The sequence below is a fragment of the Pinus tabuliformis genome, chromosome J (assembly GCF_031772625.1).
Source record: "Pinus tabuliformis cultivar Carrire ecotype Pingquan chromosome J, CPIR1, whole genome shotgun sequence".
NCBI classification, from domain to species: Eukaryota; Viridiplantae; Streptophyta; class Pinopsida; order Pinales; family Pinaceae; genus Pinus; species Pinus tabuliformis.
Window position 1 is genome coordinate 382,750,440 of NC_142295.1, and position 15,643 is coordinate 382,766,082.

Below are 15,643 nucleotides of genomic sequence, written 5' to 3' on the forward strand. Positions count from 1 at the left end.
CACAAGACTTGCCCAACACTTATGCAAATAAGGCCTCCTAGGAGCTCTTATTTCCTAGTGCAAATATGCCCCTAAAAAATAGGAATCCTTCCTGTTTCCTTGTGCAATTTGCAAGAGAAATTGCTCTGCTTGATCCTCAAGCCTCTTTCTCTGCTTGCTTCTCAAGCTCCTTGCTCTACTTTCTTCTCAAGCTCCCACACAAAATCCTATGTACAATGAATAAATAAATTTGTTTCTTCATTCTGTCTCAATAGGAAATTCGAATTGCATGACCTATTAGAGCTAAATTTTACAGCTGCAACTAGTTAACTAAGAGTTAGTTGAGTTAACAACAGTTAAACTATTCAACTAAACTCAAGTACTCAAGTCTATCTCTATTCTAGAACTAGAGATCAGTTAACTAACAAACACTAGAGTTTAACTCCACTAGATGGCTAAATTTTAACATCAACTAGTACACAACTCACAAAAAGCCATCTAACTCGAATTAACCGACAATAAACTAGTGCTATGCCACATCACACATATTAACTCACAACTAACTCAAGTATCTATGAGACCGAATTCAAATTAGGATTTTTGACTAAGGCACAAGTCAAACATGAAGTCAAACTAACTAGTGACATTGCCCTAGCCACACTTGGTCAAATTGCCCTCTAAACAAGTCAATTTGTTTCCCAAAAATTTTGGCTTGGCCACTCTACCTAAGAATTCGGTCTGCTTCCTTCCACATAGTTTTGGTCATGTTGCCATCTCAGAAATTCATCCTAGTGCCATCTCATAAATTCATCCTTATGCCATCTTAGAAAATTTTCCTTACCTGGATCAAAACAATGCCTCAGATGATCTGAATCGTTCCTCAAAAGTGATTGAATTAGATGTCCAATGGTAGAGGATGAATATAGTGTACATATATTTTAAGGGTTAAAAATATAACTTAGGAAGACCAGTCATAACTACAAAATTCAACACCCTTTTCCCAAATGCAACACTTACCTTAGCTCCTAAACACCTAGATTCTTCTACTACTCTCTTATGGGAGAGGCATGGAGAAAACCTAGATTCTTCTATAAGAGTCTACTACTCTCTTATAGGAGAGGCATGGAGGGCATTATATACGACCTTGTGTTTCTACACAATATTATCATATTTAAATCTAATATTTTGGCCCTTGACGTTTGAAACAATCATATTTTTAGAAGGGGTTCCCTCCTTTCTTTTGTCTTGTTTGGACAAGGCTCTCGTTTAGCCATGTAACGATTAATCCTCCATTAATCGTTGTGTCCTGCCTTTTCTAATTCTCCTGTTCCCCATGAAATGGGAAAGAATTTGATCTTCCCTATGAATGTTCCCTGTTTTCTGCGATCCACCATGAACTCGCAATAATCCTGGCATTGATAAATAAATCCGCATATTTTTAAGCCCAAAGACACTGTTATGTTCAGATTGACAGACAAAAATAGAGAAGACTTGTGCCATAGGCTTCCATGAATATCTCAACTGAATTTAGTCGAAATGCCCCAAATATATTTGGAGTAAAAGAAAAAGTTTCCATTTGACATCAACCTGCCAAATAAATGTTATTTAGCATCATCCAACTTTGCCGGGATTCTGACGATGGTTCTCCTGCTTGAGGGAAAAATTCACCGCTAAGCTGCAGGATAACCTCTTTACCCAAATCAGAAAACTCTGAAAAGCCTTCTTAGCCATCGACTTGGCCAGATAATTTTCGCCCTGTGCTGCCGCGACAGATTCAATGGATACATCCAACGCCATCAGAGGTAAAAGGGAATCCAATGAAGGGGCAAAAAAATGTGTGCCTCAGTGACCATACATAGCAGCTCAAACTGCAGGTGAAACCGTCACAACCAGCGCAGGTTCAAATCCTGTTACTAAACATTCGCAGTCATAGTCAGATTCCTTGTATATGCTGCAGCTTTGATGCTCAAAACAAAAATTAATTCTTATTAATGGTCAGATGCTTAGCATTAGTTCGTAATGGCGCCCATAGATATATTGTATTCATTTCATTTCTTTCTGACCCATCAATGCTACATACGACCTGTTCAAACAGAATGAATCAATTGTCTCACCCATTTGTTGCTGGTATTAAGAGATCCTTTTCCAAATTGCCATGAAAGATGGAAATGAAAACCGATTGCCAGCATTTTCCACACAAGTAACTGAAACATCCATTCGTGTGCACAAATTAGTAAGCAACATATATATTAAATTAAAAGATAATCGAATAAATACTCATTCCATGGCATGCTACATATAATTCCATGCCTGATATAGACACAAAGTAGAAAATGTATTCAATTTTCTGAAGAAAGGCTCTGATCCCCGCGTAAGCAACGAAAGTCTAGAAGTACTGGTTTTACATTTCCTGTAGAGATGCGACGAAAGTATAAAAGTACTGACTATCCATTTCCTGTAGAGAACGAAGCTGTAGTGCAGAATATTAGGAAAGTGTGGGTGAGTCACAGAGCTTAGAAGCCCTCACGTGGAGTGGTAGAAATGGGGTGGTTGAAAAAGCCGTGGTCGGGAGGAGGATCGTGGCACGAAAACGCGGCATGATGTTTATGATGGAAGGGGTTGAAAATCTCTTTAGCTATATGATGATGATGTGGGGAATGGGGAGATCTGTGGCGTTTGTGGTGCATGGAATGGTTAAATCTATGGTGTCTGTGGTGTGGGAAATGACCAGGTGGGTTGTGCTTGCATTTGAGCTTGTGTTTGTGCTCAGATCTGTGGTGGTGATGGTGTCTGCGGAATTGTGGAGGGCTTGGGGGCGCGGGAGAGAGCGAATGGTGAGGGTGGAAAGCTAAAGGTAGTGAAAGGCGTGGTTCAGGAGGTGGAGAAGAGGGGATACATGATGGTGAAGGCCTTTGAACCTCTGAAAGTAGCCTAGCAGAGTGAGAGTGGCCTAGTCTGCGCTGGCCATGATGGTGGTGTCTGTGTTGGTGGCAACGTGGAGGGGTTGTGGAAGGATGAGGAGAACGTGAACGGTGAGAAGGGAAGGCCAGAGGTATTGAAAGGCATGGTTCAGGAGGTGGAGGAGAGGGGAGAAATGATGGTGGAGGCCTTTGAACCACTGAGAGTGGCCTAGCAGAGTGAGATGGGCAGGGGCATGTGTCCTGGGAACTGCAACTATCTCCTCCTCCCATTTATGAAGCTTCCAAATCAAGTTCACCAATTCTCAACTGAAAAGAAAGGATCGGGATTTCACAGAGAAAATACAATGCAGAGCGAGGATGAAAGATAACAGGAGTAGCATTCGGGTTTATATTTATAGGCATTCATGGCATGGCTGCTCCTGCGAATTCTAGTTTGCTTGCAGGGGAAGGAAGAAGTTTGTTTCTTGTCTGCCAAGTAATGTCGCGATGCCGTGAGCGCCAAGAAACACGTGCAGAGTCAAGTTCCAGCAGTGAATGATGATATGTGGTCTGCCCGCCGAAACAAGTTTTCTGATCGGTGGACGAGTCCAATAATTTGTGAACTTTTTACAATTTGGACGGTAGTTGTGGTTTTGTGAATATAAAAATATTATCATTTTTGCAACAAAGTATTTTATTTTATTTATCAATATTTTTAGATTCATTTTAATGTAAGTTCAAAGACATCAATAAAGTTCATACATAAAGGCTTGCATGCTATTTTCAATTATATTATTTATTTTATATAAATCTTATATGGATGTATATTCTATATTTTGATGTATACTCTATATTTTGGATTAATAAATAATAATTTTAATAATCATTATTTCAAATTTTTATTAATTATATTATTAAGTTATGACTTGATAATTTTAATTATTAAAATTTATATGTAATTATGAAGTTGTAGAGGAAGTATTAATTATATAATTACATAACACAAAATTCACAAATCTAGGTTTCTAAATATAATTTTATAAAACAAAATGATATTAACATGAACACTTATTTGAATTAAAGAGAAACTCATTGTGGGCTCGCCACATTCCACTCTGCCATAGCCTTTGCGGTTCATGAAATTCAACCACGGGTTAGCCCCGAGCCGAGATTGCAATTCCACAAGAAATGGCAAGCGAAAAAACACCGAAACATCCACGACCAAGGTACCAACTTAACCACATGCTATACTTCCCCAAACTTGTGTCCAAGTGGCACACCCCTCCCTTGTGTCATGTGTCAGTCCCTCAATGGTGCCCATGTTCCCTGGCGCCTTACAGTCAACCAAGAACGTCTCAACTATGGGATTTCAGGAGCTCATGTTGCTATAGGGGTTCTAGGCACCCTTCTAGGCGATAAACTGAAACAACTCCCAACTGGTCCAAAACCCAAGCTTAGGGCTCACCAGCTGGTTGCATAGAAAATTCACTAGAACCACTCCATCCATAATCCTCATCGCAACCATAATCATAATGACAATAGCATGAGAATGATAATCACAATAATCAACATAAAAATAATCCTCCATCTCTTTTCCAAGAAAACATACACTTTTCATCATTGCATGGCCTCTCTTTGCCATGTGGCACACACTAATGCCACATGGGCCCCATGTGCCCTTTGTAACTAACACATGTCACCAAACACCCTATTTCCTGTCACCATGGAGTTGCACTGCCCCCCCACTCTTCACCATGGAGTGGGCTCCACAGCCAACCTATATTATATTATATAAAAATGTGTACATTAGTTACATCATATTTATAACCTTGACCCTCAAACCGACATATATGCTTTGGCACGTTGGCCCCAAAATATATAACATAAACACATAGGCATGCAGACTCACAAAATCATTCCAGCTCACCATCCTATCCATTATATACATCTGATTCACTAGCCTAATATCAATGTACATATTTTTATATCATAAACCAGCAAGGGTATTACAAAGATCCTTATGCCATGCATGAAATGTCAACAATATCCTAAGGGACCTAAAGACTTATCTAAGTTGAATCTAAGACCATCTCCTTCCCTTAACCCAAATAGGGCTTAGAGATTGCCTTCACCTAAAACATTGGGTGTTGGTCATTAAAGGTGATAGAATTGAAATATGTTCACATTTGGAAGTTCTAACATCATATAAATAAGCACAATAAGATAACATTTGCATAATATAGCATTAACGAAACAAATTGCTTGCAATATCATTAATGTGTTCTATTATTGACTCAACATAGTGGGCTCAAAGTTCAATTCAAATAGTAATGCAAATAATATTATACAAGAATAGTAGCTATTGAAATCCTAAAATTTTAGAGAACTTTGCTAGGCTACCATTTCTATGCTCATACTTTCATTAATGTGGAAGAAAAGCCAAAGTTTAAGGCTTAGTTGTTTTACAAGATATAGATTAATTGCTCTAAACTAATATAGATCTTTTTGCAACAACAGTGGTTTGATTTCTCTTGTTGTTTGATAGATCTGAGGTTAGGAAGGATCTATGCTAATGAATAAATCAAGAAGATGGAGCTTGTATCTCAAAATATGCTTATACCATTCCTATCATACTTGATTAGTACGTTGAATTTTAATATAGCATGCCTCCTGTGTAGGAAGAGTGAAGTGGTTCAAATATTTATCACACCAAATTCTACTTTACTTTAGATCTATTTGAAATAAAATCAATGGCCCCATATTTCTTTCCCCTCTTTTCCCAAACACAACACTTTCCTTAGCTCTTAAATACCTGAAATTCTCTACCTGCTCTCTTATAGGAGAGGCATGAAGGGCATTATGTAAGGCCTTATGTTTCTCCACAATTTTTTTTTTTAATTTTAATTTTAATTTTTTTATTATTTTTTTATTTTTTTTTCTATGTGGTTCACGAAAATAAGAGATTGGTGACCACTACATCCACATAATATTTGTACTAGACAAATCTACTCAAACTCAAAGGGATCACTTCCTGTCGGCTCAACCAAGAGTCTGACACTGACAATGTCGAGAGAATTGAACATGTGACCTCTCAATAGCAAAGGTGCTTTAACAACAGGGACTTGAACAATTGAGCTAACCTCCAGGGCTATGTTTATCCACAATATTATCATATTTAAATATATTATTTTGGCACTTGTTGTTTGAAACAATTATACTTTTAGAATGGATTCTCTCCTTTCCTTTGTCTTGCTTGTACAAGGTTGTATTTTAGCCATGCAATCATGAGCCTCCATAACCCTATGCTCTAATAAATGTTCGTAAGCATTGTTGACATACATGGACATTGATTCATGTGGAGGTGCTTTCTTTATGTTGTTTTGTAACTCACTCTCAATATCACAAAGTAGTTGGATACTCCCTGCTTTGATGATACTATAATCCTCGAGAGGAAGAAGGTGGTTAGATATTATCTTCCCAATATTGTTTTTCATGTGCCTCCTTCTCCTCCTAGATACCATGAAAAAAATCTACTTAATTCAATGCATCATCATTGAGGCCTCTTGGTAGATTCATGTTTGCTCCTATTTGTTATCTTCTTGTCATTTTCAAACTCTGTTATGTTATCACTTGGCATAAAATCATAATGGATTATGCTATGAAAATGATAACTAGACATTCCACAAACCTTTAAAAGATCTTTTAAATTCTAGTGAATTATCCACCCTCTACAAACCAATCACCTTCTAAACCACCAGCTTCTTTTTCCAGAAATCGAAGAAGAATTTGAAACCCTCATCCCATCCTAAATCCATTACAAAGAAAAACATATCTAAACTCACTTCATAATATACTCTCCTAATTGACTTCATAATATACTCTCCCTACTCTAATGACCATCTCCAAATTTGTAGCATCTTTTTAGACAGTCACATATTGTAGCTCCTCTTTAAGAAAGATTTGAACCTCCTTCAGTACAAATCCTTCATTCCATAACTATTTTATTCGCTTGGGAGCCATCATCTGACCCCATCCTATCATAAACTTAATAGCACAATACATAATATCTTCCCACCGAAGGATCGAGCCCTCAAAAGATTTTGAACCTGTTGAAGGAGGACACAAAATTTTACTGACTGTAAATGAAGAACATGACAAATTGAACGAAGATGAACGTAACAAGTCAACCAAATGCCCAACTATGAAAATAAGCGATTAAGTAACGATCTATTCCTGGTGTTACAATTAGTTACAATTTGTGATTCAGTTACAATACCAGTGTGGCCTACCTTTGCTACTTCCCTTGTTCCCCATGATTTTGTATTTTTTCAGTGTTCCGACGCGCCCCCTAGGGCAGGGGATGTGCTTCCTTTCTCCCCCACGCTCCCAGGATGGGGAAACTCCTAGGGAAATGTTTCCCCATGTCCCCTTTTTTAAGGAAACTCCGGGGGGGATTTTTCCAAAAGCGCCCCCCACGTCCCACAAAATTTATCGCTAATAACAATTAAAAACATAAAAAATGAAAATGCCCCCTGAAGGATAAATTAAAACTTTAAAACATAATCATTCACATTTCACATTCATTTCTCATTAACCCTATGATTTTACCTTGTTGCCTAACATTTTCCTTCTATTGTTGCTTGACATTTTACCTTGCCACCCTAGATTTTCCTACTGCCCCTACTTAACATTTTTCATCTGCAATTTGTTATGGTTTTCATTTTGTGACTTGGAGCAGTCGGATCGCTGTGATTTTCATTTTGTGACTTGGAGTTGCCATATTGAACTTGCGATTTATTATTTAGTACTTTTTGAAAAATTTACTAGTATTTCACTGCTTTCTATGTCATTGTCATATGATGAATTTACTTTCGATGTGCATTGTGTAATTTCAATTGTCAAATGATTAATTTAATTTAGATGTACCTTACATAATATTAATGCCTATTTCTGACCCATCAATTCTACATACCGCTTGTTCAAACAGAATGAATCAATTGCCACACCCATTTGTCACTGGTATTAAGAGATCCTTTTTCAAATTGACATGAAAGATGGAAATGAAAAGCTATTGCTAGCATTTTCCACACAAGTAAGAAATATAAAATGGTCGGAATGTACATTCATCCGAAACATAGAAATATGTCTCATAGATCTGAAGTGCAAGATCTGAAACTGCTCATAAGCAGAGCCATATTTTGAAAAGAAACATGATCAGGCCTATATAAACCGCTGAGAATAGGTCATAAAAGAAACAACCGAGATGAGACCAAGTCCATATAAAACCATATACAAAAACAAAATCTTATCAAAAATAGTCTGCAGCCAGCAGGCGATGGGACCACATATGCCACCCAGGAACGCCAAGAGTTCAGAAGAAACTTGCTCAACCGACACATATGCAAAAAACCAGCTCTCAAATGATAACACATATACAATCCTGTTGCGCCGAGAGCTTGAGATGATGCCTGCTCAATCGAAACATAAAAAACAACCTGATATATTGCATAAGAAGAAAGGTTAAAGAGAGCTATGAAACAAAAAATAAGATCCAAGATAAACCAACTATGCTGCCATAGAGAAAAATATAAGTCAGGAGGGAAGAATTCCTGTATGGGAAAGGATTTCCCCCCTGAGGAAACCTGTAGATGCCAGAAGCCCAGAGCTGCATGGAGCCCCATTTTTGATAAGGAATCTGCCTTTTGATTTTGGTCCCTGCATATGTAATTAACTGAGCCACCTTTTAAAGAGTTCCAAAAGAAACTGATCCGATCAAGCCACCCCACGAGATGAGGCCTGGAGATGGAGTTTTTCCCAGTGACATAATCCACCAGAACTTTTGAATCTCCAAAAATAGAAACATCTTGGAGATTTAAAAAGAGACAAAAACTCATGAGACCTACAAGAGCCATGGCCTCAGCCAACATATTTGTACCCCTCCCCCCATTCCAATGAATGGAGAAAAGACTGTCCTCGGATGCTACAATGTGAAAACCGCAGCCACATGAACCCTTCTGCTCCGCACCATCAAAAAACGCCCTAGGCAAGGAAGAAGATAACAGTGAGAGATTTTTACCAACCTGTTCCTTCAGCTTTGGAGAGGAATGTGGGATTTCCTCGAAGAGAGCATTAATGATAAAAAATATTTCCATAAAAGGGGGTCTTTTGTCATTGAAGATGTAGTTGTTTTGCCACTTCCAAATGCACCAAATAGTTATGATGAAAATAGATCTCCATGAAACATTTTGTTTGCTACTCCAAAGGAAAGCTTCATATATCGAGGCATGAGATTTGTGCTGAATGCCAAAACTTTTCTCCAAATGCATCCATAATTGACGAGAGCCTTTGCAATTTAGAAATAAGTGGACGTTATTTTCCCCTGCAGATTTGCAAATGGAACATATACCCGAACCCTGCCATCCACGCTTGTTTAAATTCTCCCATGTAAGATTCTTATTATGGAAAGTCAGCCAAGCAAAAAGGATCATTTTGGATGGACACCCCAATTTCCAGAAGATACACGGGAAGGAGTTATTGCTTGAGGACTGTTTACAACTGATCATATACTGATATATGTCTTTTACCCGAATGGAATCCATCCTGTTTGCATTCCTCCAAATAAGACAGTCCTGTTTAGATGAACGAAAAATGCTGCAGTTTCGAAGTCTTGTTCTGATATGCTCCCATATCAAAGCCATTTCGGCTGGCATGTGTAAACTCTCGGCTTCACACCAAATGGGAATAGGTCCTTGCCATTTTGAGATTAGACCGTCCCAAAAGAAGATGCCTTTCCTGTGAAGAAAATTCAGAAATGGTTCAGGAACGCTGATTTCCTCTGCTCCACTCAGAAAAACATCTGTTCCAATAAGAATCTTTTTCCCAGATTGAAAGCTCCATATCAAATTTTCCAGGAACAGTCTATCAATTTTACGGAGGCTTAGCCAAATTGAAGATCCATGTGATGATCCTATCCTTCCTTTTCTGTACCAAAAAGATATATTCTTTCTGCCCAGATACTTTTCCTGTATTGTGTTGCTCCAAATCCCTTTCTCAAATAACCCCCTCCACATAGTCTTGCATAGAAGGGCCTTCCCGAAAGTCCTCAAATCTAACAGACCCCAACCCCCCATACTTTTTGGCAGAGAAATAGAGGAAAGCTTCGATAGATGATATTTCTTTCTGTCCACCTGGCCACCCCAGATAAAATTTGTTGTAAGCTTGTTCATTGATTGAATAATGGACGCAGGGAGGAAAAACAGGTGTGCCCAGTAAACTGCCAGCTGATTTAAAACTGATTGTGCCAATACGACTCTCCCCGCCAAAGATAGACATCTATACTCCCAAGCTGAAATCTTTTTGAAGTATCTCTCAGGTATCCATTGCCAATCCTTCTTAGAATATCTATTTGCTTTTAACATGAAGCCCAAGTACTTGATTCCATTAACAATGGGATGTGCCTCAATACCAAAAAGCTTAGATAACCAGGCCAGCTCATCCTGGTCTATATCACTGTGATATATAATAGACTTCGAGCTATTTATCTGCAGACTCGATGCCTTTTGAAAATTTTGTAGGATTTCATAGTAACACAGCCAAGTTAATCTGCATAAAATGCCAAAAATTATAACATCATCGACGAACAAATTGTGAGAGAGTGAAATATTCCTGCAAATTTTCATCGGGCGACACCTTCTTTCATTTACAGCCTTGTTGATATGAAGGCTGAGGGAATTCATAGCCATGATGAATAAAAGCGGGGATAGGGGGCAGCCTTGGCGAAGGCCTCTTGACGCAGGGAAAAAAGCAGATGGGATCCCATTTACAATGACTGAATAATGCACCCCTTCTACACATGCCATGACCCAATTGATCATATTAGCTCTTAAACCAACCTTTGCAAGCATACATCTGATGAATGCCCAATCCATGCAATCATATGCTTTACAGAGATCAATTTTTAGAATGATTGCATCACTTTAAAAGATAATCGAATAAATACTCATTCCATGGCATGCTACATATAATTCCATAACTGATACAGACACAAAGTAGAAAATGTATGCAATTTTTTGAAGTAAGGCTCTGATCACCGCATAAGCAACTAAAGCATAGATTCTAGAAGTACTGATTGATTATCCATTTCCTATAGAGAAGCAACTAAAGTCTAAAAGTATTGTTTACCAATTCCGGCAGATAAACAAGTTGTAGTGTAGAATATTAGGAAAGTGTGGGTGTGTCACAAAACTTAGAATCCCTCATGTGCAGTGGTACAAATGGGATAATTGAAAAGACTGTGGTGGGGTGGAGGATCATGGCATGAAAATGTGGAATGATGTTTGTGATGGAAGGGGCTTAAAATTTGGTCAGTCATATGATGATGGTGTGGGGAGATCTATGGTGTTTGTGGTGCAGGGAATGGTGAAATGTGTGATGTTTGTGGTGTGGGGATGAGGTGGGAACTGGGTGGTGCTTGAATTTTCCCTTACACTTGAGCTTGCGTTTGTGGTCGGATCTGTGTTGGTCAAGGTGGTGGTGTTTTTGTTTGTGGCAATGTGGAAGGCTTGGGACGGAGTAGCACAAATGGTAAGGGTGGAAGGCTAAAGGTAGTGAAAGGCATGGTTTAGGAGGTGGAGGAGAGGGGACAAATGATGGTGAAGGCCTTTGAACCACCTCCTCAAACTTAATTATCGACAACATTGTCACAAGGATGAAATACACATCAATGTTTTTTATTGAAAATCTCTCACAACACCACTAGCTCTGCAACTTCTAAACACTCATAACTCTCACATGAATAGGATCAAATAGATAAGGCTAAGGCCTATTTAGCAATATTATATCGTTTCTCATCCGTCACCGAATTCAAGGAGCATTACATTAAGGTGCCTTTAATGCTCTCTTAGGATTCTAGTGTTGAACATTATTAATAGGTATGTATTGGTTTGATCTCGGATAAGCATGACAGAGGGGTGATTTGAGCCATTCCTAAGATTTTGTCTTAGTATAGTAGTGGAATGGTATTCACATTGAGCCATTGTCTTGAAATTTAAGGGCCCTCATGATGAACATGGGCATTCTTAAAATGTTTAAGGTAGTATCTAGTGGACCACTTTCAACAAACTGTTATACAGTAAAGCAGGTTAAGAAAATTCCAATAATGATGTCCTAGCAAACTATTACTAATATATTTTTAACAATGGAGTAGTAATCACATTTCAATTTTTTTTTCTAGCCAGTGGGAGAAGAGTTTCCGATAATGGTCTAAGACCATGCTCCTTTCTCATTGCATCTTAGAATGCTCATATGACTGCAGAAAGTTTTTATGTAAAGAGTTTGTGTTCTAAAGGTAAGAGTCGGAAATTGTTCTTAAACTTAATTTATATACTCCTAATAAAATAATTGGATTATAACTCTTATTTTCATGTTCACACGTTACTTTTTGAAAGCTATGGTTGACTGCAACAGTCATGTTTGCAATGTTTATCTAATGATTTCATAGTCATAATGGGTACTTGTTATAGATTAACTTTCTCAACAATTTCTATAAAATTTGTGTCTTGTTCGGTTTATTAGGAAAAAGGTTCGTATATGAACAATGTATAAGCTAAAATATGGCATGACGTTGTAAATGCAAGAAGAAAGACATTGAATTTTTACATTTCTATTTGGATTTGGACATGTCAAAGCATAAGTGTCTTGTGCAACTCTTTAACTATTCATCTATTCCTATTATCAATGACGCATCTAAAGTGTATATAATCCTTTAAAAGCTACTTCTCAGAGTCTAATTGAGATAAATCTTAGGAGTGTGGTAGATTGATGATATGGCACTTTATTTTTCGGTTAAAGTTGATATAAGTGTATGTGGTATGTGATTCAAAGTATGTTGTAAGTTTTGAATGTATAAACCCCTTTGATATATCTTTCATTATTTCCTAATTATAGCTTGCGTGGTTGCAACTTGCTACTACAATACAATTTTGGGAGAATATTAGATCTAGTTAAGCTTGTGAAGCTTGCCCAGAAGGTAGGAATTTATGTTCATCTTCACATGGGCCATTATGTTTGTACATAATGGAATTTCAGGTATATTTCCTTTTGGCTAATTTTTTACAAGGTCCTCTCTATTGAAGATCTACTAGGTCTTTATAACTTTGGACACAAAGATTTTCATATATCCACAAAGGCTTTCTTGTTTGGTTAAAATGTGTTTGTGGCATTATCTTCGAAAGAGATAATGGTCCATTCAAAGTTGACCTCTCTGAAACCGCTTTTATTATTTTTGAATTCTTATGTTCATTGTAATGAGATAAAACACTATGATTAGTAAGGCCCTCTAAACTATTGTTGGCCCTCAATTTTGGTCTTCTTTGCCTATCCTAAATCCATTTATTTACCACCATATTCCATATTATTTCACCTATATATGCCTCATTTTAGTCCTATTTTTCATATTCAGGTAACTAAATTAAGTTTTTCAATTTTTTGAATTTTTTGTAAAAATTGGGTTTTAAGAGTAAATTTGGATTGCATTAAAAATTCTCGTAATAGCTTCATGTAAGTCATATGTGCAGGACACCTAGGTGATATCTGAGTGCATATTTGGAAAGCTTGGGAGCGATGGATAAAGAAACGCTTATTGGTTTAGTCAAACTGAGCAAAAACAAGCCCAATCAATGTTGGTCAAACTTGACATGTCATTCAGGAATTCCTAGTAAAAAGGAGCAGATTTATTATTTTGTGGGATTTTTCCTGATTTTGAACCAGACTTGATGGGTTTGACCTGTATGGATGGATTAGGATTGATAAGGCTGTTACAACAATTATAGCAAAGTTTGTTTATGATTTGCTTATTTAAACAGAGTTTATGGACCATTCAAGGGAGTGTAATTTTGTATTAAGATTATTGGAGACTTTTGAGATAATTTGAATAATAATTTCTACTATTCTATTTGTTGTTCATGTTGGAGATGATTTATTAAGTTAGTTGTAGCTAAAGAGTTCTTCAGGTGTACAAGGCAAGTTTGGAGGCCCCCCATAACAAGCTAAGTACACTTTGGTTAAATTTTGTATAAATTAGCATAGTTTTGATTCAGTGTTTCGTGTTTCAATTTTATGATTCAGTTACTTAGATGTGTTATGATTTATGTACGATTTTTGGGATGATTTTGGTTTAAAATCTAATTTGTGTACGAAAGGACAACCAAGTATTTAAGTTAAATTCTCTTGCTATCAAATTATGAATCACAACTAAAAATCATCCTTTTGCATTTCTTGAATTGTTTCTTGAATTCCAGTTTATGATTTGATGCAATGGTAATGTTGTTGGAGTAGAACTACGAGGAAGGAAAACTAGGACCTCCTAAGTTATGAGCCTCTTCTCTTGTTTTCTACACATCACAAACTACTGCTCTTTAGTTTCTGTTCTTGAGGACAGTATTGTGTGGAAGGACAACCAAGACCTCCTGAGTTAGGAACCTCTTCCTTCACTTACTGCATCTTGAATCAGAGACTTTTTAGTTTCTTTAAAATTAGAACTTATTTGTAACATGCATTTCCCTTAGCCTTTGATCCTTGCCTTCCGAAATTGACTTTACCTGAAATCCATATACTTTGGACGTGCTTCCAAGTCTACAAACCCGAATTGACAAGTAAAACACCTGCGTTAATTTACTTAGTAAGTTGACCTAACAACTATCAATGTCAGTGAATCACATACTTTGAAATCATATCATGTTGGTTATATTTTATGAATGTATGTTTAGGTATCTTACATAATGCAATGGAAGGTTTCACAAGAAAGGTTGTCGACATGATGAAAAGTGAGGGGTTGTTTCAATCACAAGGTTGACCAATTATTATGGCCCAAGAATATTGTGATCGCTCTTGGTCAAATGTATTAAAGTTTGATTGGTAGTCAATTGCTTGATTCATTAAATTTGCATAAAAGAGTGATCCAACATGGATATTTTGAACATTGTATTGATCGATTCAGGTAATACCCATAACTAAAATGATATTAGTAGCAGGTCATGGCCTCAACATATGAATATGCAGGCACATACTCTGTTTTTCAAGCTTAAGGAATAGTTCCATGTACAGAAGATCGGTTCAGGATGAGCAATCATGCATTAAGTCCTATTTAGTATTATAGAGAGCAATTCAATTGCAGTATTTATTTTTCACACCATTAACATAACATATTGTAAGCGTATGTAACCATGGCTAAGTAATTTAGGCATTGAGCCCAGAACCTATTCATAACACAAATACAACTCAACATAGTGATGTGTGTGTGTATATATATATATATATATATATATATATATATATATATATATATCTATATCTATATAAAAAGACACACACACACACTTATATAAATTGGTATGCATTTTTCTTCCTGCATACAACCATTATCATAGAATTACCATACATTTCTATACTCATGTCAATGATGTCAATACACCTCATATTACCAATCATGTTGATGCATTTAATACTATTGGAAGATTGACATATATTTTCCTTTATAGGCCCTTTGTGTCTTAAATTCATCATAATTTCAGCTCAACAATTAAGCTCAATATTTAATCAAATTAACAAAACACTAATATATATATATATATATATATATATATATATATATATATATATATATATATAGAGAACATTAATGCATAACCATAGTTATAAGGAACCATTTATCTACATTATTATGTTGAGAGTTATCATAGCCACATTCTTTTAATCACAGGAGAACC

General features: G+C 36.8%; 1 long non-coding RNA gene across 1 annotated transcript; it reads right to left on the minus strand.

Annotated features, from left to right (window-relative positions):
* Window positions 1-1,752: 1,752 nt before the first annotated feature.
* On the minus strand, window positions 1,753-3,314 carry LOC149227368 (uncharacterized). The gene is made up of 2 exons (XR_016247783.1): window positions 2,301-3,314; window positions 1,753-2,183 (listed from the first exon to the last, which is right to left on the minus strand). It is a non-coding gene; the product is annotated as an uncharacterized LOC149227368 (long non-coding RNA).
* Between the last annotated feature and the right edge of the window lie 12,329 nt (window positions 3,315-15,643).